Below are 22,867 nucleotides of genomic sequence, written 5' to 3' on the forward strand. Positions count from 1 at the left end.
ACAGTATAATTTGGACAATCACATAACTATCAAAGCACTGGAACAACAGATTCAACAAAAGAATGAGCTTTCCTCCACACAGCTGAACAGACAGGCTTGTCTGGGTGAGAATAGGAGGCGTGAAGTGGCCAATCACCATTGAGAACTGGCACTGTGTCATTACTCAGTGATGTAGTGGTAAATAAAAAGGTGAGTAAACTTTGACCTCCAGTCAGTGATCATCACAATGCTAATAACCACCAGTAGAAGCAAAAAATCAATAATATTTTCAGAAAAAAAAATGAATTTATACTTTTCCCCTCCTCTGCATCATCTCTGCTCACCACACTTCCCTGTACAGGTCAACATACTGTATGCCAAGCAGGTCAGTAGCACTTAGCTATGGAATAGTAAATGGATAAATGTAGTCTACTGTCTTGCACTGTCTGTAAGGTCCTGTCCCTGTAGAGTGTGTCACTATATACTTGTGTGACTATGTCAATATTTCTCTGCACCATTGTCACCAAGACAAATCCAAGCACAGGATTTACTAAGTGATATCAGTTGTCCTGCAACAGGGCTTCAGTGTGATCTGTGTGAAGTACAGTGTGGAGGAAATTACACTATTATACTATTCTAAATGTCTTTAATATCTGTACAGTTTGTAAATTTCCACACAGAGATGAGCTCTCATAATAATACAAAGAGAGTACAGTACAGATATTAAAGACATATAGAATAGTATAATAGTGTAATTTCCTCCACATACAGCAATAGGAACCAAGTCATGGTCAACTGCTTGGCAGGCAGCTCTGCTCACCACTACAGCAGCATCACTGACAACAACTGACATTACTGTATTTTCTATAGAAGAGATCAGAGCAGCTGATCAACTGGAGCCACAGAGCTGAGATCACATTCAAATAAACCAATTATTAATTTGGTCTATATGTCACTGTGGGACTGTACACAGTCTGTACTTGTTCACCTCACCAACCACTTGTTCTCCCACAGTGAATTCTTAAGTGCAGAGTAACTTGACATTTTCTAGTCTTTTTCCAGAGATAACAACAGAATCTGCTATGATGTTGTCACCTCCAACATGGCAGCTTTTCCAATGGTTAGCAATTGTCACCACACTTCAAATATTCCATCGTTATCTTATCAAAAGATCTCCACGTTGTCGGCAGGATTCGAACCTGCGCGGGGAAACCCCAATGGATTTCTAGTCCATCGCCTTAACCACTCGGCCACGACAACTCTCTATGTGAACATAATGCAACATCTATCTGCAGCATGTCAGTATTCACCATGGGAGAAACACACTTGGCATTAGCTTGCTGATGTTACCCTTGAATTTTCACATAGTAATAATCCCATAAAGAAGATAAAATGTCATGATGGACATGATCAGTTGGAAAACAAAATTGTCGATTAAAGGGACGATTAAAGCACAAAAAGCAGAGGTAAGCACTTCCATAAAAGTTATTGGTTTCAGTTTCATAGAACACTGGATATGACAATCCTACAAGTGCTGAGTAAGCTGACATTTTCTTTACTTAATTATGGAGAACAAGATAAGCATGCCCGCTTTTGTTATCACGCCTCCAACATGAGGCATTTCCTATAGTTACAGGATACAACACACAGGAATATTGCACGTAGACAGTCAGGATTCGAACCTGCGCGGGGAAACCCCAATGGATTTCTAGTCCATCGCCTTAACCACTCGGCCACGACAACTCTCTATGCCAAATCACATAAGCAGCATCTATTTGCAGCATGTCAGTATTCACCATGAAAACACAAACTTGGCATTAGCTTGCTTATGTTACCCTTGATGTTTCACATCAATAATCCTATAAAGAAGGTAAAATGTTCATGATGATCACGATCAGTTTGAAAACAAAATTCTCTGAGGGAGAATAAAGCCACAAAAAGCAGAGGTAAGCACTTTCCTTGTTTTTCAATTTCTCTGTTTCAGTTCAGTTTCGTAGAAGGACATGAGAACACTTCAAGTGGTGAGTAATTTTCTTTACTTTATCATGGGGAACAGGTTACAAATTCAGAACGTCCTACTTTGTTATAACTCCTCTAACATGGCGGCATTTCCTTACCAGTCACTACTGGCAACCACTACACATACCCTCACACATAATTTCAGATTGATGATTATTACCTTGTATGAAAACAGTCAGTCGTTGTCGGCAGGATTCGAACCTGCGCGGGGAAACCCCAATGGATTTCTAGTCCATCGCCTTAACCACTCGGCCACGACAACTCTGAACACAAAGCTTTACACATAGAACAGAAACCTGTCATTTGCCAACGCTAAAACATACTTGCTGATATTTACCTTGACTATATTTGTAAAATTATAACAGGTGACTGGGCAGACCATAATGTGGATAGTTGTTGTAAAATGGCCAGTTACCATTGGTGTTTTGTTCTCTGGTGGAAGGTGAACAAGTTACTAAAGAGAGAACCATTAGGCTAACTCAACATACTTGTGCTTTGAGTTTATCAACATTTTAATTCCTCTACAAACATGAAGGCGCTCAAATATGAGTAAGTTCGGGTTGGCAAATGTCTGGTTTCTCTTCTGTGTGTAGTAGAGCTGCAACAATTAATTGATTAATCGATTAGTTGTCAACTATTAAATTAATCGCCAACTATTTTGATAATCGATTAATTAATTAAACTGAATATCTTTGGGTTATGGACAAAACAAGACATTTGAGGACGTCATCTTGGGCTTTGGGAAACACTGATCAACATTTTTCACCATTTTCTGACATTTCATAGACCAAACAACTAATTGATTAATCGAGAAAATAATCGACAGATTAATCAACACTGAAAATAATCGTTAGTTGCAGCCCTAGTGTGTAGCTGCTTCTGATGTGAGTTATCGTGGCGGAGTGGTTAAGGCGATGGACTAGAAATCCATTGGGGTTTTTCTAACACGGCTGACTTGAAAGAGTCAAATCAGACAAATGTGAAGCTTTGAATTTGATTGGCTGTTGCTGGTCAAATGCCCAGCCTGAAAGTAACCAGAATTATACTTTCATTCGGAATAACAGTAACTTTTAGAGTTCAAAAATTGTATTCCAAGACTAGATATTTAATTTGCAATACTTAACATTCACAAATACATGTATGAGGCTCTCAGATGGATTTAGGAAGAACAAATGTTAACAAATATAAAGCTGCTGAAAGTTTTAAAAACGTGTAAATGAGAGAAAAGATTTATAACACTTCCAATCAGACTGATACTGCCGAACATCACTGACACCAAAACCAAGAGACAGAAACAAGGTATTTTAATGTCAGTTCATAAGTAAGTACTACCTGAGAAAAGAAAGTTCTGCGATAATCATGTAGAGCCAGCCGTTTCACACCTCAGTGAAGACAGTGTATCGTTGTCGGCAGGATTCAAACCTGTGCAGGGAAATCCCAATGGATTTCTAGTCCATCACCTTAACCACTCGGCCACGACAACTCTCTATGTCAAAACTCATAAGCAGCATGTCAATATTGACCGTGGGAAACACAAACTTGGCATTAGCTTGCTGATGTACCACATCAATAATCCTATAAAGAAGGTAAAATCTTCATGGTGATCACAAGTTGGAAAACAAAATTGTCTGAGGGACAATGAAGGCATAAAAAGCAGAGGTAAGCACTTTATTTTTTTCTGCTTCATTTCTTTGCTTCAGTTCAGTTTCATAGAAGGATATGACAGCCCTTCAAGTGCTGAGGAAGCTGTCATTTTCTTTACTTTATCATGGGGAACAGGTTACAAAGTCAGAACGTCCTACTTTGTTGTAACTCCTCTAACATGGAGGCATTTCCCTACCAGTTCATAAAGCATTGCTGATTGATGATTATTACCTTTATTGTATGGAAACTGCGAATCGCTGTCAGCAGGATTCGAACCTGCGCGGGGAAACCCCAATGGATTTCTAGTCCATCGCCTTAACCACTCGGCCACAACAACTCTCGATACAAAGATTTACACATAGAACAGAAACCTGCCATTTGCCAACCCATAGTTGCTGTTTTTTTAGGTGTTGTGAAATGGCGCTCCAAGACTCTGAGCAGTGCTGGAAGTCGTAGCTGGGCGCCGGCGATGAACTCTGTGTTCATCTGTTTGCTTTGTTCAAGGTCACAACCAGAATAAAATTTATCATAGTATTAAATTATCAAACATTCTCTGGTGGCGAGTCCCTCATTGGTAATGACTCTCCAAACCCTCTGTAACAGGCCTCTATTCAGAATGTAAAACATGGAGAACAGAGAAATATCGCCCTTAAAGTTGGACTACGAAGATGAACTCTGTTGTTGCGGATAAATGGTTTAAAGTGTCTGTTTGCTTTCTCCATAGTACAAACTCCTCTAATCTACTGTACAGTATTGTACCAGCAGATCTCCAGGCTGCATGTCTAAATGGTCACTGTACTTGTTTGGTCTCCGACAAGACTTGTCTTCTTCAACAGAAAACCTCATGGAGATGCCGGGGATTGAACCCGGGGCCTCATACATGCAAAGCATGCGCTCTACCACTGAGCTACATCCCCCTGCTGGACACAATGCAAAGACATTAGCTGCTATTAGCTATTGCATTTCTATACAAGAGATCAGAGCAGCTGATCAATTAGAGAGCCAGAGAGCTGAGATCACATTCAAATAAACCGATTATTAATTTGGTCTATATGTCACTGTGGGACTGTACATAGCCTATACTTGATGACCTCACAAACCACTTGTTCTCCCACAGTGAATTCTCAAGTACAGAGTAACTGGATATTTTCTAGTCTTTTTCCAGAGATAACATCAGAATCTGCCATGTTGTTGTCACCTCCAACATAGCAGTGTTTCCAATGGTTAGCAATTGTCACCACTCTTCAAATATTCCATCGTTATCTTATCAAAACATCTCCACGTTGTCGGCAGGATTCGAACCTGCGCGGGGAAACCCCAATGGATTTCTAGTCCATCGCCTTAACCACTCGGCCACGACAACTCACATTACAAAGCTTTACACGTAGAACAGAAACCTGCCATATGCCAAACCATACTTGCTGATATTTAAACAGCTTGACTATATTTGTAGAGGAGTTCAACTGCTGATAAACTAAAACTTGGCCATGACAACACAGTTAAAAAAAAAAAAAGAACCTGCCCCCCCCCACTCCAACATGGGAAAGAGACACCTGGTGATCTTTCAAACACCTTTACCATATTTGAAGAGGAGTTCCATCAGCTAAAGCCAAATTGTCCTAATTGTCAATAAAATCAGATATAAGTTGAAACTCTCCCTACCTGCTCTGGCGTGGAGGCTCAGAGTTCAGTAGAATAGTCTTAGTGCTCTCCCAGCTCTCCCAGTCTGACTGCTGCCTTTCTGTTCTTCACACTGACAGAGAGCTGATGGTTCAGTCTAGACCGGTCTGCACTGGAACATAAAGAAAACACAGGGAGGATGGAGGATGGAGGATGGAGGATAGAGGATAGAGGTGGAGGAATCTTTTCAGAAATCTTTTCAGAACGAAAGATCCTCTCATGTCCAGTAACTAAATAAACACTTCGTTCCCTACTCCCTGCAAACCTAAATGGGAATAACACTAAATTTTAATGTCCACAAATTTTATTCTAAGACTAGAAATTCAGTTTACGTTACTTAACATTCACAAATATGTATGAGGTTCTCAGGTGGATTTGGGAAGAATGAATGTAAATCTAAACCTGCAGAAAGTAAATGGTTTTAAAAACCTGTGAATGAGAGAATGATCTGAGAAAACATTCCTACAACAGTTCTAACCTACTTGACACAGTCGAACATCACTGATACCAAAACCAAAATACAAAAACAAGGTATTTTAATCTCAGTTCATAAGTAAGAACTATCTGGGAAAAGAAAGTTCTGCGATGGCCGGGAATCGAACCCGGGTCAACTGCTTGGAAGGCAGCTATGCTCACCACTATACCACCATCGCTGCGGTGCACAAGCAGCGGTTTTTGTCATCCAAGACAGGAGGAGAGTATAACAGAAGGGAACTGAGCATCGGCATGCAAACATCCTTCTACTGCTGGTAACCCTGCATTCACGTGCTACCTGACATATCATAACAACTATTTTCCTTGTCTGAGAAAAATCTGTGTCAGATGATGTTAAGAAAACATTTAGTTACACACACGCCTTTATTACACGTTTGTAATTAACCAGGCTAAACATCGTAGCTTCTAAAATAAGAAGCAACCGAAGCAGCCAACTCCATATCCTGCTTTTCAGGACTTCACCTGAGTCAGTCAGTTTTACGTCTGGGTTTGATTTTCCGACAAAACAGCACATGAATGCGATGCTGTTTAGCAGCCACCTTGGAGGTCTCTGATGCTGGACCAAACATGCACAGTTTGCAGGCTACACCAAGTTCAGGCATGTGTCCAATTCCAAATAATCGTGTGCTGTTTGTATTCTGAGAGAATTACCAAAAAGTCATCGGGGTAGCGTTAAATGATGATTTTGGCTAGCACATTAATTTGCTCCATTCGTTGTGACTTTCCAGCAGTCAATACATTTTAATCACTCGGGCTTCCCTAATGCATTCAACCAGAAGATTAGCAAAAACTAGACATCTCTTACCTTCAGAAGAAGCCGCAAATTGTTCATACAATATGACAAACTTCCACAGACTTGACAATTGTTGGATAATCCATGACAGTAAACATGGAGCCTTCATTTGGGTTTGTCAAAGTTTCTGTTGTATCGTTATTTCAACGCGCTCGAGCTGTGTTCTCATGTCAGCGCGCGCATTCAATCACACCCACAGGAAGAAGCGGAAGAATTCGCGAGGAAATAATCCTTTATCCCATGTTGTACCATGGGATTTTTATTTTTATTTTTTAAACCTTTTTTGTCACAATTTTTTTTATAATCACGTACAAAACATTACGCATCCGAATATGTAGATAAATATTAACTAAGTAACTGCGATTCACAGCATCAGTAAAATGCTCAGGCAACAGCAACATATAGGCTGGAAGTGAAGGTGGAGAGCCTGAACTTCAAACAAACATGTGGTGCTGTACCTCACTCTCGTGGATCTGAGGCAGTATTACACCTTTTATGTAGGGAATATCACAGTATACAGTATCACACTTTCAGAAATTACACATTACACTTCAATACCAATATAATATAATATCATATCATAGCATAGCATAGCATAGCATAGCATAGCATAGCATAGCATATCATATCATATCATATCATATCATATAGTACAAAGGCTTTTAAACCGATTTGTTGTCATTGGTATCAATGGCTAATATTATTTCCAGAAATATAGCCTTAGATGACTTATTATGTTGAATTTTTAATTAAATCTGACTCTTGCAATATGTGACAGCTAACCAGGACTTGACTGGAAAAGTTTACAGGTTTACATTTGTAATGTCTGTAACCACTGCAGTAAAACAGAGCTGTGTGTTGTATGGTCATGATCCATAACAACTGTTTTCCATCTAGAATGATAAAGAATAATGTATCAGTCAGCTTCATTAAAAGTGTATTTATTATGCTCCCATCTACTGTTAATGTGCTATCAGAGTGTCTAGCTGGGGAATCCAGTAAAGCCCACACCATGCCACTTCTAATGAAATGGCACTTTTTTTTGACAATTTCATTTTTTTTTTGTGATCACACAGACTGTAATAACTATCAATTCATTTCTCAGCCATCAGAAACGTCTATAGAAGTTTAGAGGAAGATCCTGAGCTCCAGGCAACATGTGGGGCTTTATCTCTCTCTCATGAATCTGAGGCAGTATGACTCCTTCCATGTGGGTAAGAAACATATGCTGGATATAAAGAATATTATACAACCCCATGGACTTTTACATGTTTCCTTGGGCCGAATTCAAAATACATTTATTTGGGATTTTCAGTCTAACGTCCATGTAAAGTATTTAGACCCTTTTTACCCCCTTTAGTCACTTTAACAATAGTAAATTGTTTCACTGGCAAACTGGCAACATGTCATCATATCTATTATTCATACTTCATCTTTAGGTCATAGTTTGATATGGTTAGGTAGGCAGGGAGAGAAACAGAGTCATGACTGCTTTCTCCAGCAGATGGTGGCATTAGACCATGATATTCATTGAAAGCATGGCAATCCAAGCCTGTCTCTTCCCTGCTATCACATTTTTACATTAGTAATACTACACCAATACGGTGTAAGGCGTTAAGTTCACTTTAAAGACCAGAAGATACTCATACAAACTATCATTCAAAGATTAAGTGATTTTACTCTTTTAAAATAATTGCATAAAGCACTTAAAACCACGAATTACATAAATTACATAAACATGTTTGAACATGAGTTATATCAAGCAAACTGTTTATACATACATACATACATACATACATACATACATACATAGCCTACATACATACATATATATTTATATACAGCATATGAGACTAGCAAATTCTACACAAAAATACTGAATGTTTAAGGAATGTATCAGAATCTCTCCATCTGCATTACTCTGTGTGTGTGTGTGTGTGTGTGTGTGTGTGTGTGTGTGTGTGAGAGAGAGAGAGAGAGAGAGAGAAAGTGTGTGAGTTGTGTTGGCAAGTGTGAAAGCCTTCGCACATATGGAGAGATTAGCACAGTCTTGTAGGAGCAGGTTGAGTGAGCTGCCCCAGACGGTGTGTGTGTGTGTGTGTGTGTGTGTCCCCTTCCATACGTCTGTTCTCGTGTGCATGTGTATGATTGCGTTCATAAGCATGCCTGTGTGTGTATGTCTGCGTGTATAGAGAGGGTGAGTAAGAAAGACCGAGAGAGAATATGTGTGTATATGCATGTGCCCTGTGTGTGTGTGTGTGTGTGTGTGTGTGTGTGTGTGTGTGTGTGTGTGCCACAGCCCAGAGCTATGGGAGTCCTATAAGCTCACCCAGGACTAACAGTGGAATCCAACTGGCCACAATGAGGCCTTTGTCTGGAGTGCAGAGCCAGCAGGTGAAAACTCTGCTTCAGACCTTGGAGAGAGCATGTGATGGAGAACTGCCTCACTGTACACACCACTGTACTATCTCAAACTTATCTGTGTGTGTGTGTGTGTGTGTGTGTGTGTGTGTGTGTATACAACATGAATGTACTGTATGTATGGGCACACATGCTTGAGCGAGTGTGTGTTTGCTTACAGGCATGTTTGTGCTGATGCAAACTAAGTGTAACTATGTTTAAACCTTTGAGGATGAAGGGCTGTTTAAATGGTTCTAAGATCAATAGGCCTACACCTTAAATATGATAATACCATGAATCCATAGTGTATTTATGATAATACAAAAATGTCCATCTTAACAAGTCATTCGGTGTGATATTTAGACTTAAAATTGTATTTTTCTTAAAGCAAGTGAAGGATTCTGTCATTGGGGTGAGATGATTGCACTTGTTTCCAGTGTAGTTTCACTTGTTTCAGAGATTTTCTAGAAACAAGTGTCAGTAACTTGAAACAAAGCAGAATAAGACCGAAAGTGAAATTATTTCTTCAAATTGGCAGAAAAGTTAAATTTTAAGACTTAACACTAGATTAAATAACTCACTAAGATGGATATTTTTGCAGGGTATTATCACTCTACAAGTTATAGTCTGTATATTGTGTTATTACAATGCCTACAATGCATCAGCTCAGCTAGATATACAACTACAACCAAACCCAAAACCTCATTTATTTCAGTATTCGACCACAAAAAACCCAATCAAAAGCCCAAGGCTGTTTCTCCAAGAAGCCTGATCCTGGAGGCCTGTACGATACGAAGAGGCTCTGTTCAGCGGGCCCCTCTTCAAGCCCGAGGCGCTCCGTCATCACGTACAAATATGGATCTGAGCAGGCCCGGCCCGGCCCGGCCCCGCTCCGCCGACGCCGACAAAGCTGCGTCTGTGCTGCCGTGAACCGGGCCAGTGGGCCGCGGCCTCCATGAGAGCCGCGCATTCAGCCGCTGACATTTCGACAAGCGTTTACATGACACCCAGCCATGAAGAAGACGCTCTTTCCCTCCACGCACGCAGCAGCTGACACCGACACTGACGAGCATATGGGTCGACGTCTGAGTCATTTTCCTGGCTGCGTCCTCGTGCAGAAGGCCGTAGCTTTACCATAGATCATGCATACATTATCAGCGGTTATATGCGTGGCTCACTCACTCCGTCTGTTTATTTGCCTTCGCCCAAATTGCTTCGGTCTGTTGACTGCAAATATGAAGCGTGTTCGAGAGAGTAATTGCCTGCGAGAGAAAGGGGATGTGCGATTACGAAAGTGTGTGTTCGTGCATATGCATCGCTGTACGCGCCCATTTGTGTGTGTTGCATGTGTAGCGCCTGTGTGCATGCATATTCCCCCTGTTGTTTGACTTGGCTGCCGTCGCCTCCTGCTGTTCGCCTGTTTACGTTGCCCTCCGCCGGGCCGGGGAGCCGGGCTCGCAGCGCAGCAGGAGTGACTAAGAAGGGACGTGACACATATTCTCTGAGGTGAGTTTCCCCACACTCCTTGGCACCGTCCGCCTCGTCTGGCTGCGGGCCTACGGGCAGGGAGCGATGCCCGGGGGGTGTGTATGTGTCTGTGTGTGTGTGTGAGGGGAGAGGAGAGGAGGGGAGAGGAGGGGGGATGCTGGACACATACCCGGTGCCATCCCTTGAGGAGGGGTGGACTGGTAAATTTCACCCAAGCAGAACCCAAGTTGTTCCAATGAAACCGCGTGTGTTCCAGCCTCCCTCCGCAACACACTGGAAGAGTTACGGCTGCCTGCCGCACAGCGGAGTCGACCTGAGCCGAAGCGGCGCTGGTAGAGTTTCACATCTGCAGTTTATGAAAATGAAATCAAATTCCAGATTAGTCTTACAGCCCAGGAGAATGAGTTGATACGCTCTCCAAGGGTCCAAAGTTCCCACTCTGAATGATGAGTAGGGATATTAGGGGGAAGTGAAAGCAAAACATGTAGTGAACTGAAACAACCTAGATTTCATGGTCTTACCACAGAAATGCAGCTTGTTTTCAGATTAAGCAACGCTGGTGATTGGCCTGGAATGGCCTCTGTGTTCAAAATTGGACTTCACACCCACAGGAATAGCAGCCCTTTCAAAACACAGAATTTCACTGCAGTTTTACTTTGCGAAACGCAGCAGAACAGCACACAAACATTCGAATGAAAGAAAACAAATTGCGGAAACTTTGTCACCAGAGGACTTTTCTAGGACACAAACACAACATGGACACACAACCCTTCTTGAAGATTCAGTTTGTGGCTTTTGTTGACCTTCCAGTCTGTATGCCACCATGTAGAAGATTGTATATTGTCATTGGCAATATCTGGGGTCCGGACATTTTACACTACGGCTGAGTCTGTCCAGTGACAAGAGGGTGACGGTCATCTTGGCAGAGCAATAATCTGGATCTGTTTAAAGCCAATAAACATCTGAAAATGAATCCTTTGTGGGTTGCAGCACAGTTTCACAAACAGTAGTTACCCAAATCACATGCAATCTCTCTGAGAATGCATCAATGATCACGGGTGGTCTTTGATACAGAGCATTTCTCCACTTTTCCTTCTGTATAACAGCCTTTCCCCCCCAGAAATCACATTCTACAGGGTCCGATTCGATCACATGTGACATTTTATCAGGGCTACCTAAAAACCTTTCATAAACACAACGTCAGGTACGTTTAGTGAGGACTTGAGTTCGCGCAGAACTGTCAGATTTGCCTTTCTCCCCCTTTTCACCACAAAGACCCCATCTGGAGGAGTCTGTCAGGAGGGATTCTGACGCTAGCGGAGGCTTGGAGGTATTTTAATGTGGCCTGGACCGGGAAAGGTATTGCTTCTGGAAATCGTAGGCCCTCACATCGAGCCACCAATATGGATTCCATCTGTATCACATTACTAAGTCCTCGCCGCTCTGCGTTGTTTGTGTTACCGCTGTGCGTACGTTTCTCAGTCTTAACGGCACAGATACCAGTAATCTCTCCTGAGGTAAAAGCGACCAGCAACCCCCTCCGCTGACCCCCATAGGGACCCCCTCCAAGATGGATATCACGCTAACACGGGCGCTAGCACAAAGCGGGATCGCTATCACGGCTGGCTACTGTAGCTAGGGGCCCAGCAGCGGCTCAAATCCTGACGTGAAGCTGATAACGGCGGAGTTAGAGGTTCATTCCACATCCTGGCTCTGAAAAAGGCTGAAGGAGAGTGTCACAGAGTCTCCCATAAACAGAGAAGCTCTAGGGAAAGCTGCTGCGGTGGCACACAGCCTGTCCTGATGACAGCCTGTGGCACTACTGTGGAAACAGTCGAGGCTGAGTCACCTCACAAAACGGAATGATTACTAGTGACTGCCAAAGATCATTTATTATCCTGCAACAAAGTAGTTATGCCTGGACATTTTCTGGGACATTAACAGGCTTGTTTTGCTGTTAGCCGAATCGCAGTATCAGTTTCAAAATGCCAGCCCTGCTGCACTGATGAAGTGTATTTTGGGAAGACCAGCGGATGTGATTCAATGCTATTACTTGGCCTAGCAGCCAGACCGACTTCAACTTTAACTTCCCTGCTTTGGGTAACATTGTTGATTTAGCTTTAATCATCCACTGTCTCATATTAGAGATAGTTAGCTTTATGACTTCCTATGCGTTCCCTCTCTGAAATTCAAAACTCCGGCCCCCCTCCACCTTTCCACCGCTCCTACGAAAGTCTACAGAGCCAATCAGGCAACTCACATTTTATTCCCCAATACATGAACCAGAGTGCACGTCTTGTCCATGTTAAATATAGGTGAAATGAGAGATCTGGCTGAAGGGAAAAAACACACCAGGTTGGATTTAACGGGACATGCCGTGGTTATTTTACTGTCTCCTTAACCCTAATCCCTATTCCAGAGGACTTGGCACGCATCTGAGCTTTCAAACATTGCCCGGCGAACATTGTTAATATAAGCACTAAATCTCAATTAACAACGAGGAAGCATATTCTGTGGCTCCCGAGGAGATTTATCTTCTGCGGCGGCCAGGCTGGTGGAATGGAGAAGGAGTATTAGGGAGGTTTGAACGCGGAGTCTAAACACACTGTGCGCTTTACAGCTCATTAAACAATCACTAGCCTACATACACAGCACCTGCACTATTTTCTCGCTGATATATCGCTGTGTATTTGCAGCGATGACAAATTCTAGTGCTTGCAGAAAGAGAAGAAACTTTCCCCGTCACAAACATTAGTCTCGATGATTTGCTTCATGCGATCACCTGGTTCAGTCTTGGAGTCCGTGAGTGTGATTCCTCTCAAAATCTACAGCGAAAAATCCCTTCCAGTATGAAATAAACCAGTTAAAAGCAGCTCACATAGAGCACAGTGTCATTACCGTTATCAAATTCATTTTATATCTTTAGAAAAAGCATCTGATTCTGATTCTGATATTGATTCTAGCATCAGAGGTTTCAGGATCTGATTACTTGACCATAAGTAAAGAGTTTTCCACCCTTGCCAGCTCTCTAAGGGGGTTGGCTTGTGGCTGGTTGGAGATAAATGAGCATTCAGATCTACCATGACCCTTGACCTCAGAGCAAGGTGGTGCCTTTTTCATTCTTTTCAGACGGCAAGTGTTCACATGAAACAGCGAACCAAACACATATGGAGCCCGCATTGTTTTCTGGGCAACCCACTGCTCTCAATCCTGTCCTCCCCCCCCCAACCCTCCCCCCTCCCTCCTCCCTCCTCCCTCTCTGTCTGTCTGCCCTCCTGCCATCCTCTGCTCTCTGTGTGAGGCCGGACAAACCCCTGGTTCCCTAAGCCAGAGGCCAGGACCCTGCCATGCAGGCCAAGCATGACTTCAAAAGCGTGGGTGTGTTCTTGGATCAAGCATGGGGTTTGTTGAACATTATTTGTTTATGTAGACCTATTTTGTATTTTATCTCTTTATTAATTTGCCCCCCAAAAAGTCCACAATCTTATGTCAGGATAATGCAATCTTGAAATATTGCTTTACTCTAACAAACTAGCTAGCTAAGTGGATACAGCTATTTGGATGTGAAGAAATAGGAAGGCTAGCAAGATAACATTACTTGTTTGGCCGACCAGAGCTAAAGTTAGCAGCTAAAATATGTTGGGATGCTTCAGGTAACATTACACACCAGGAAGACTAAATCTCTGCCACATTCCTACATTCGTATTTCGTTTGTCAAGATCTTTAAAAGCTGACAGAGTTAGGTCATATAATTCAGAAAATCTTGACAAAGCTGTACAAATTACCCTCCTCCATCTTCCATTCTCAGACGAAGTGGAACTAAGAACAAAACTTTACACCTCTGTGAATCACTGTGGATGTCTCTCTCTCATAGCTCACCGCTGTGACCTTCCACTTTGTCATGTTGGCCAACCTCATGTTCCCTCTTGCTCACGTCTGTTTGCAAAGTGAGCTCACACTTTTATTGGCCTGGTGGAGTGCAAAAGGCACCTTCGGTCTGTATGAAAAGAGGAACAAGAGGAGGTGAAGCTGAACTGAGGCTCACGGAGGACAGAAAAGTCAAGTCTGAGGTGAAGGAGGTGAAGGAGGTGGATTTATGGCAGAGGTCTGTGCCGCCTCTGACATTTCTTGCTAGCGTGTGTGTGTGTGTGTGTGTGCGTGTGGTTTTCTGTGTGTCTGCGGCCAGTGTGTGTTTGCGTTTGCATTGTGTGTGACCCTAATCGTCGCTCTGTCTCTCTCTCTCTGGCTGTCTTGTCTGCGCAGTGTGTTTGCTCAGCGCTGACGTACGGTGCCGCGGCCGTTTATCTGCACCTCCACTAGACAGGCTGCCAGGAATGTGTGTGGGAGAGGACAGCGCTGAGCTAACAGACGCTTCTTCCAGCACCATCTCTGTTTACCTGCCATTGTTCACGGCTTCTGTGTCCGCGACGGAGAGAAAGGAATGATTTATGTGTGTAGTGACAACAACAAGTGTTCGGGCTGCGGTGGCGCCAACGCGGCTTTTTTATCCGGCGGAGTCGGCTGAAGCCCGGGAGCGCGGACTCGCTGTTTGTTTGTGGAAAACATTTGCATGAATGGTGAACGAGAGATCAGTGGAAGTTGTTTATGCCGTGGCGCTTTCATCTGATTATTCACCGACACGCTCAAATCCGGTCGAAGCTACTGAGGCGTAGGGAAATTTTAAGGCCAGGCAGGCTGATTTTACAGGCAAATAAGTTATGTTCAGTCTCTCAAAACAACATCTAGTTAAAGAAAAAGCAGCCAGTGGGTTCCATGGGAAGAGACGGGCTTCATTTGTTAATGAAGTCAGGTCGCCTGCTAGACTCCCCCCCCCCACCCCCACCCCAGACCCCCTCCCCTCCCCTTTTCCTACCCTGCATCTGATATTGTTGATGTTGTTTTTCTTTCTTTCTTCCTGAAAAATGAATAGTGGCTCTGTCACGTCGGGGAGTGCGGGGTTCTGGGTAGTCTCCTTCCTGCTCGCCTGTCTTATCTCGCACGGAGATCCTGGCCTGTTCTGCTTTGGTGTCAGGCCTCTAGCTCCCCTCTGAGGAGATAGACAGAGTGTGTGTGTGTTTGTGTGTATGGGGGGGGGGTTGGGGGTTGCTTTGCACCTCCCCCTCCCCCACCCTTCATATTACGCAACCCCCCGGAGTTTAGAGAGAAGGCAGGAAGCTTCTATAGCGGCTCCTTCCGAGCCCAGGACCAGATCGGGACACTGGAGGTACTGGTGGAGAGTTTTAGATGGGAAGGGGCAAGATGTAGGATGAGGAGGGGTGAGTGGATGGAGGGTGTGTGTGTGTGTGTGTCTGTGAGGGGGGGGGTCCCGAGGCTTTTACTGGAGGCCCCGCCATGAGGTCCTCATTTGTTCCCGGGACCATTACTGTGACAGACTGTTTACAATCACCGACAGATTACATTTACTTAAGGATTTATGTTATTCCTTGAGCTGAAACGTATAAACACCGCTGACTTCCACCACCCCGCTGTTATAAATGAATACTGCCTGCTGGGGCCGCGGGGCTTAACCTCCGAGCATGCTGAAAATGTGTGAGTTTCTAAACCCCCGCGCAGGAAAAAAATACGCTCTCATTCTTCCCGAGGAGATGGACAGAACAGCAGGGCAGGCCCGGGCCCGGGAGGAGCCTCTCGCACCACGCCGCCCCTCCTTCCTGGTCCATGTGCCAGCTTTGGCATTACTCACTCTCTTTTCACTTCACACAACTCAACACCCTCTTAAAAAGTAGTACCTGTGGCAGGAGAGGGCCTAATGGTAGCCACTGGGTGGTGCACTATGGAGGAAAGATCTTTTTAAAAGTTCATTTGGAAACTCAAACTGATAACTGTGTTCCTTCTTCCTCTTCTTCTTCTTCTTCTTCTTCTTTTTGTAGTTGCTCTACTTCTTCTTCTTACTTGTTATTATTTTTATTATTAATAATAATAGTATCAGTAGTAGTAGTAGTAGTGGAAGTAGTATTAGTATCATTAATATTATTAGTAGTATACCTTTAGGCTGAAGTACTAATTATCAAGAGATAATGCAATAATAGCAAATATATTCCATTTGTATTCATATTTTCCATGCTCCTCTATTCAGTTTCCACAACAGGAAGTGCAATGCAAAAAAAAAAAAAATCTTTACAAATCATTTCGAACTTACAAAACTTAACTTAACGTCATTCTGTTCAATGGTTGATTGTTGATCAGTTAGATCTAGTTAGGCTTATTCTCTGTAAAGTCCTTTGTGACATGCTTGTGATAAAGGGCTTTAGAAATAAATGCACCAGAACGTAAACTTCAAGAGTGGTGAGTCTTAAAATCTTACTTTTTTTTAAACAATTGAAAAATAAATCTGTCAATAGCTTGAGGTAATTTCACTTGATTCAGTGCAAATTAACAAACTAGCAATTCAAGAAAATGTTCAATACAGGTGAAACTGCACTGGAAACAAGCAAAATTATATCTTTTTTTTAACTCGATTTAAGGAAAACCGGAGTGACTTGCTAAGACGGCCAAGCTGAAACGTTGCTGACCCTCGGCGTGTGTCTCTGGCCTCCTGCCCCAGCCTCTCCCCGTACCGTGCGTTGCTGTCATTGTCCCGCGGGCCCCGCCCAGGCCCGCCGCAGCCCCTCAGATCTCACCCTAATTACACGTCTGAGCCTCCGTCCCAGCAGAGCCGCGCGGCGTGGAGACCGTTGCAGCCTTTTGAATAATCAAAACAGTCAATGGCATCATCCTCCCTCCCTCCACTTCTAAAGCAACAACAATAACTAACAGAAGAGAAGGGAACGAGGGAAAAAAAAAAAAAAAGCCATTATCTCTCCGGGCTTTGTTCGGCCGGCTGAATAATAACTTTCCGAGGGGAAATGACAAACATATGAAGCAATTACACTAGACGAAAATCCAACTCAATTCAGACTCGCTTGCTTTCAAGTTTATGACGCCGGTTCAGTGTTGTCTTTTTCAATTTGCGGCCCGCCAGGCGAAGCTGCATTTGAAGTGCATGTCGTGAGCCAGTGACGGTAGTGGGCGATAGTGCTGTCGTTATTGCTTCGTATTTATAGTACCTCCCTGTCTTTTCTTTGAACTCTCGTCTTGTATTTTTTCGCTCTCACACGGAATCAATAGTTGCAGTTTAAACAAAACGGGACGAGGGCCTAAGTTCATTACCGAGCCGGGCCTCTGATCCGTGTTTTTCCAAAATGTGAAGGGACTCTGGCTGACCTCTTGCCCACCTGCTTGTGGACGTTTTTTAATTAATACATTCCGTTTTTTTCCATAGGTCTGTTCTGACAAAAAAAAACAAAAAAAAAAACAAAAACTGAAACACGGCATCCTGGGCGGGTTGGTATCCGGAGCAAGGTTTGGCATGCGGCTCAGTGAGACCGCAGATATTCCCCAGCCCTCCGTCTCTCTCCTCTTTTCTCTCTCCTCACCAGAATGTCCCTCTCACACACTCACACACTCCTTAGTGGCACTGGGACGAACAAGTGTGGCACAATCGACGCTGTGTCTTTTCTGTTTGGGTCGTGATCTCTCTTCACAATGCTGTGCTCGGCCTTTTCTTTAGGCGCGGGGAGGGGTCGTGACGCTCGAGCAGAGAAGACTGTCTTTCATTCACTCTCTCTTTCTAAACACAGACACACACTCCCACACACACATACACAGAGCGAGGACTGTCTCCCATTCTCTCCCATTTTTGCATGCAAACAACTGGGGTCTGTGTGAGGCAGTCAGCTTGACTAGCTAGATTTACAGTGTGTGCTTTCCTTAGCATAACCAGAAAGGTCTTCTTTCTCTCATTCAACTGGCCAAGCTAGATCCTGCTCTGCAAAAAATATACCACTTGAGTCATGTAATCACAATGGGAGTTTGGCCCATTCATCTCCTTACCCAATATCACCCACCAAAATAATGTAGGCTATGTGTCTCCAGTAGATAGCTCTCTCTGGTGCGTATGCTAACACTTTAGCATACAGTATGCTAAGTAATCATGTAGGCGACTAGCATGATCCTAAAAGTGAGAAAATAAGAACTTATAGCAGCTGTAAGGCTGATGGTTTGTTAATTTTAATGACATGCATCTAAACCTGCCAGGTTGGTTTAGGGGATTGGTAAAATTGACATAAAATTTGACAAAAAATACAGTCTTCAGAACTACTTGTCAGTTCTCTCCAACGACACTTTTGTTTGTTTTTTTGACACAGAAAGTGAGTGAAGTTAGCCAGACGACTTCGCTAATGAAGAAGACTGAGATTTTGTTTTCAGAAGTTGTGAATCTAAAAGCCAACACCAACTTTATACTTTTAGGAAAACACTAGTTGCCTTTGTTTACTTCACATACTTTATGCTAAAGCGTTAGCATTAGCATAAACAGACAGAACTATCAACCAGAGGCACAGAGATAATTTTGGTAGCAATTCCTCTCGTCACATATTGGGTAAGGTGACCAATGGGCCAAACTCCCAAAAAGTTGATGTAGTCCTTTAAAACAAAAGTGGAAAAAATCTTCCACTGGGGTGAGATAGAAGTGTCATTTTATTTATAGTAGAGGAGTGACCTGCCCTATTCTACCTTGTTTCAAGATAGTGACAATTTTCAGGAAAATTCCCCAAACTTGTTAAACTGCATTGGTGAAAAGTGGAATCATCTCACCCCATTGGCAGAATTTTTCACTTGTTTCAACCTAAGTCGGTTTTTACGCCTGAATATCAGACTAAATGATTTGCCAAGATGGACATTTCTTGCAGCGTGGCCTCCGCAGCGCAGACCACCACTGGCACATGTGTTATCCAGCCCAGTTCAAACAATCTCACGGGGTTTGTTTTTGTCGCTGGTATGCCTGTCGAACACATCCTGGGCACTGGAGCCAACAGGAAACACCACGCAGCTTACCGCACGCACGCAACTCACAACTCACCCACACGCACACACACACACACACACACACGACCTTGACACTTCGGCGGGGGGTAGGGGTCGGGGGTCGGAGACAGACACAGTGCTCCTCATTGAGGTGTTGCGATAAAAATCAGCTGGGGAGGCCAGGGCTTCGAGGGGGAAACGCAGAATTAATGTTGCGTTTGATCTGCGTGGCTAGAGGCGGAAACCACCGCCAGTGTATAACATTATTCAACCACTGTCAATTCCAATAACACAGCAGAAGCTCTCATACATAAAGGCCGGTTTATGTATCTCACACTAAACACAGGAAGCAGAGAGAGAGAGAGAGAGGGGGAGAGGGGAAAAAAAAGCTGGATTCATGAAGCACAGTCTTGGGGATACGCAGAAACGAGTCAAGCTGCCCCTTGTGTGGCTGAGAGGAAACAGAGGGGCGGGAAGGGGGGGGGGGGGCGGCACAAAAAACACGGCAGGCAGGAACTCCGCTGACTCACTCGCGTCCCGAAGGCCGGGCCATTGTGTTGTTGGATGTAGGATGTGTGTATTTTTGGACGGCGCGGTTCCGGTGAGCTTCTGTGGACCCCGGGGCCTTACGTTTCGGGGGCCCCCGGTGTGTTGAGGAAAAGTCAATGGAGCCTATTTTAGGTGAGGAAGGCCAGGACGGAGCGGCGGTCCAACCAAAACACTGGAGAGAGACAGAGGAACCGTCCCGTCCCATCCCCAAGTCCCCTCGCTTCCTGTTTTCTTTCAACCAAGGGGCACCAGAGATCTGTGCGTGCCTTTATGTTTGCTTTTGTCTATGTGCGTGTGTGTGTGTGTGTGTGTGTGTGAGAGTTGAGGAGGATGTTTGGACCGGTAATGGATTTTATTAACACTAAGAAGGAAACAAGTTCAAAGGGCTCTTGGGAAGCGTGTTTAAAACCGAAGAGTGGGTTGCTATTTGAAGATAAGGTCTCTTTGTTTGTAATGCATCATGGGCACATTATACTGAGACCATTAGAAACAACAGCGCTGACTCAGCAAGGTGGAAACGGGGATATTTAAAGTGTTGAGGTTAAGCTACTGCGCAAGAACAGCGCCAGTAAAGGACGGGATAAGTATAGGATGGAGTTAAATAGCTGTTAGCACAGTGGTGGATTTGGTCTCCGACTTGCACAATACACACATGTACACACACACACATGCACACAGAAAATAAGAAATGTATAAATGACTCACCTCTGACCTCTTCAGACCCTGAGCAGAGAGTCTTTGGTGTTAAAAGCCATGAGAAGTATATGTATGTATGTAAATATATATGTGTCCATTTGTGCGTTCTTTATTAGTGGTGTGTGCTTGCGTGTGTGTGTGTGTGTGTGTGTCAAAGCAACATTAGATGAAAACGTCTCGGCTGGGTGACAGAAAAAGAGGAACGGACAGATAGGGAGTGTATGGATGACCATGTGTTAACCATTACTGTAAGTCACACAGGGGGAAAGTCAGAGGAGGGAATTTAAACAAATGTTTTAGCATTGAAACAGTTTGTCTCCCTCCCACTCATTTGGAAACCTTCTCTGTTAATGATACACAATATGAGAGTAAGAAAAAAAAAAGCTTTTGGAGTTTTTATACAAGTTAATAAGGTTTAGGTTGTGGAGGCGCAGGCACTCTTCTACAGTTTCATTATCAGAGGATGACATGTCTCCTCTTCCAGCAGCACATTTGTTATGAAGAGATTCGTAATGCACACTTATCTCTATGTCAATTCAAATTTTACAGATGTACATCACACATAATGCAAGTTTGCAGTCATTCATTCAAAATACACTCAAATATCATCAAGCAAAATCAGGTCCAATTCAGAATAATCAGTCAGAAGTGGCCCGGTAGCGATGACGCTTAGCGTTGCTGCCTTCTCCATCCTCTTCCTCCTCCTCATCCTCCCCCTCTTCCTTCCTGCTCCTCTTTCCATAGACTCTGGTCAGTCCAGAGGAGATGCTGCTGCTGCTGCTGCAGCTGCAGCTGCAGCAGCAGCAGTTTGGAGACCGTCTGCTCCAAACAGGGAAAGATGGGTCCACATTAGACTCCAGGGGAGCGAGCTCCTCATCCTCGTATTCATCATCAGCATCGTAGCTTTGGGAGGTGAAAGTGGCATGATGGCAAAGTGATGGAGCAACACCCCTCACCACATCTTCCTCTTCCTCCTCTGCTGATGGTGACTCTAACGAGGAGCTTGATGACTGGCTCTCCTCATCAGTCCATTCATAAGAATCCTCCTCTTCCTCATTATCAAATGGTGATTGGAGGATCCTTGGATCTAAGAAGTATAAGCCAAAAAATGTAGTACAAACCAGTAAAGTCACAGGTAGAAGGATTTTCAGATAAATGTCAGATAAACATCCTGTCTAATGCACTTGTATTTTGATGCTTTGCCTCTTTTGAGTTAGTTTACTGAAACAATAAAAAAAATAAAAAAATAAAAAGAATGTCTAAAACTCACCATAGTCCCGAGACAGTGACAGGTTGGGAGGCATTTCAAAAAGTCACCTTCCAATCAAAGGTGGTAAAAGCAAAATTTGCTGTTTCATGTTGTCTCTTGTTGTTTGCTTATGATTTTAGCTCTGAAGTCAGAAACTGGAGTTCTATAGAATCTGATGAAGTCAGTGTGACTTTCTCAGGCTGGCAGCAGTGCTGAACTAGATTTCCTAAGCCATGATCAGGCTGTTATCATCTTCTCCCTCATATTGATATAGACATAGACCTTTGTAATACATCTCCATTTGCATTCTATATTAATGCCACTTTTGGACCAACAGTACAACTGGGACACTATAGAGCCCTCTATACTGGATTCTGTATTGTACTGTATTCTTACTGTTACTCACAACTGATACTTCCAAGTGTGTTTTACAATCCAACAGTTTCACAGTTGATACTTGAATTAAGTGTGCTTTAAAAATTTGCTGCAGTTTGCTACAGTGAATAAAAAGCTAAAAAGGTTCATTTAGACAGATAGAGGGGAGACACAAGGCCTTGTTGCTGTATCTTTTCTGTCCTTATCATTGCACCTCAACAGTGTACTGTCCTGTGGGATTCCCATATAAACCAATATGTAACACGATCTGGCCAGTAGGTATTACATAGGTCTATCTGGTCTGGGGGAATCAGAAGAGTCTACCATATTAAAACTTTCTTCCTATGCTCCTTTCTCCCACATCCCTTCCTATATTGACGCAGCACTATCCAAACCCTCCGACTCCCCAGCTGCAAGGCTCTCAGGCCGGTTTGTCCTGCCTGCCTGCCTACAAGCCTGCTGACAAGGGATAAAACATCCTGGAGGTTCCCTGGTCTGGCACCTTCAGTCGCTGTGCACCGACAGCTGATATATTTATGTGCTCGTAATTGGCTGACCTGTTTGCACATAAAACAGTTGAAAAGACAAGATTTATGCGGGTTGAAACACTGAGACTCCTGTTTCGTTACAGTGAG

At 43.6% G+C, this 22,867-nt stretch overlaps 8 non-coding genes across 8 annotated transcripts; all 8 read right to left on the minus strand.

Annotated features, from left to right (window-relative positions):
- Window positions 1-1,157: 1,157 nt before the first annotated feature.
- On the minus strand, window positions 1,158-1,239 carry trnas-aga (transfer RNA serine (anticodon AGA)). The gene has a single exon. It is a non-coding gene; the product is annotated as a tRNA-Ser (tRNA).
- A 400-nt stretch (window positions 1,240-1,639) lies between these two features.
- trnas-aga (transfer RNA serine (anticodon AGA)) lies at window positions 1,640-1,722 on the minus strand. Its single transcript has one exon. It is a non-coding gene; the product is annotated as a tRNA-Ser (tRNA).
- Window positions 1,723-2,178: 456 nt separating this feature from the next.
- trnas-aga (transfer RNA serine (anticodon AGA)) lies at window positions 2,179-2,260 on the minus strand. Its single transcript has one exon. It is a non-coding gene; the product is annotated as a tRNA-Ser (tRNA).
- Window positions 2,261-3,399: 1,139 nt separating this feature from the next.
- Window positions 3,400-3,481, minus strand: trnas-aga (transfer RNA serine (anticodon AGA)). The gene has a single exon. It is a non-coding gene; the product is annotated as a tRNA-Ser (tRNA).
- A 416-nt stretch (window positions 3,482-3,897) lies between these two features.
- On the minus strand, window positions 3,898-3,979 carry trnas-aga (transfer RNA serine (anticodon AGA)). Its single transcript has one exon. It is a non-coding gene; the product is annotated as a tRNA-Ser (tRNA).
- Window positions 3,980-4,487: 508 nt separating this feature from the next.
- Window positions 4,488-4,559, minus strand: trnaa-ugc (transfer RNA alanine (anticodon UGC)). Its single transcript has one exon. It is a non-coding gene; the product is annotated as a tRNA-Ala (tRNA).
- Window positions 4,560-4,923: 364 nt separating this feature from the next.
- trnas-aga (transfer RNA serine (anticodon AGA)) lies at window positions 4,924-5,005 on the minus strand. The gene has a single exon. It is a non-coding gene; the product is annotated as a tRNA-Ser (tRNA).
- An 898-nt stretch (window positions 5,006-5,903) lies between these two features.
- On the minus strand, window positions 5,904-5,975 carry trnag-ucc (transfer RNA glycine (anticodon UCC)). Its single transcript has one exon. It is a non-coding gene; the product is annotated as a tRNA-Gly (tRNA).
- Window positions 5,976-22,867: the final 16,892 nt, after the last annotated feature.

Source organism: Centroberyx affinis, unplaced genomic scaffold (genome assembly GCF_046629955.1).
Source record: "Centroberyx affinis isolate AG114_WGS23_722 - 3 ecotype Tasmania unplaced genomic scaffold, CSIRO-AGI_Caff_v1 ptg003526l_1, whole genome shotgun sequence".
Classification (NCBI taxonomy): domain Eukaryota; kingdom Metazoa; phylum Chordata; class Actinopteri; order Beryciformes; family Berycidae; genus Centroberyx; species Centroberyx affinis.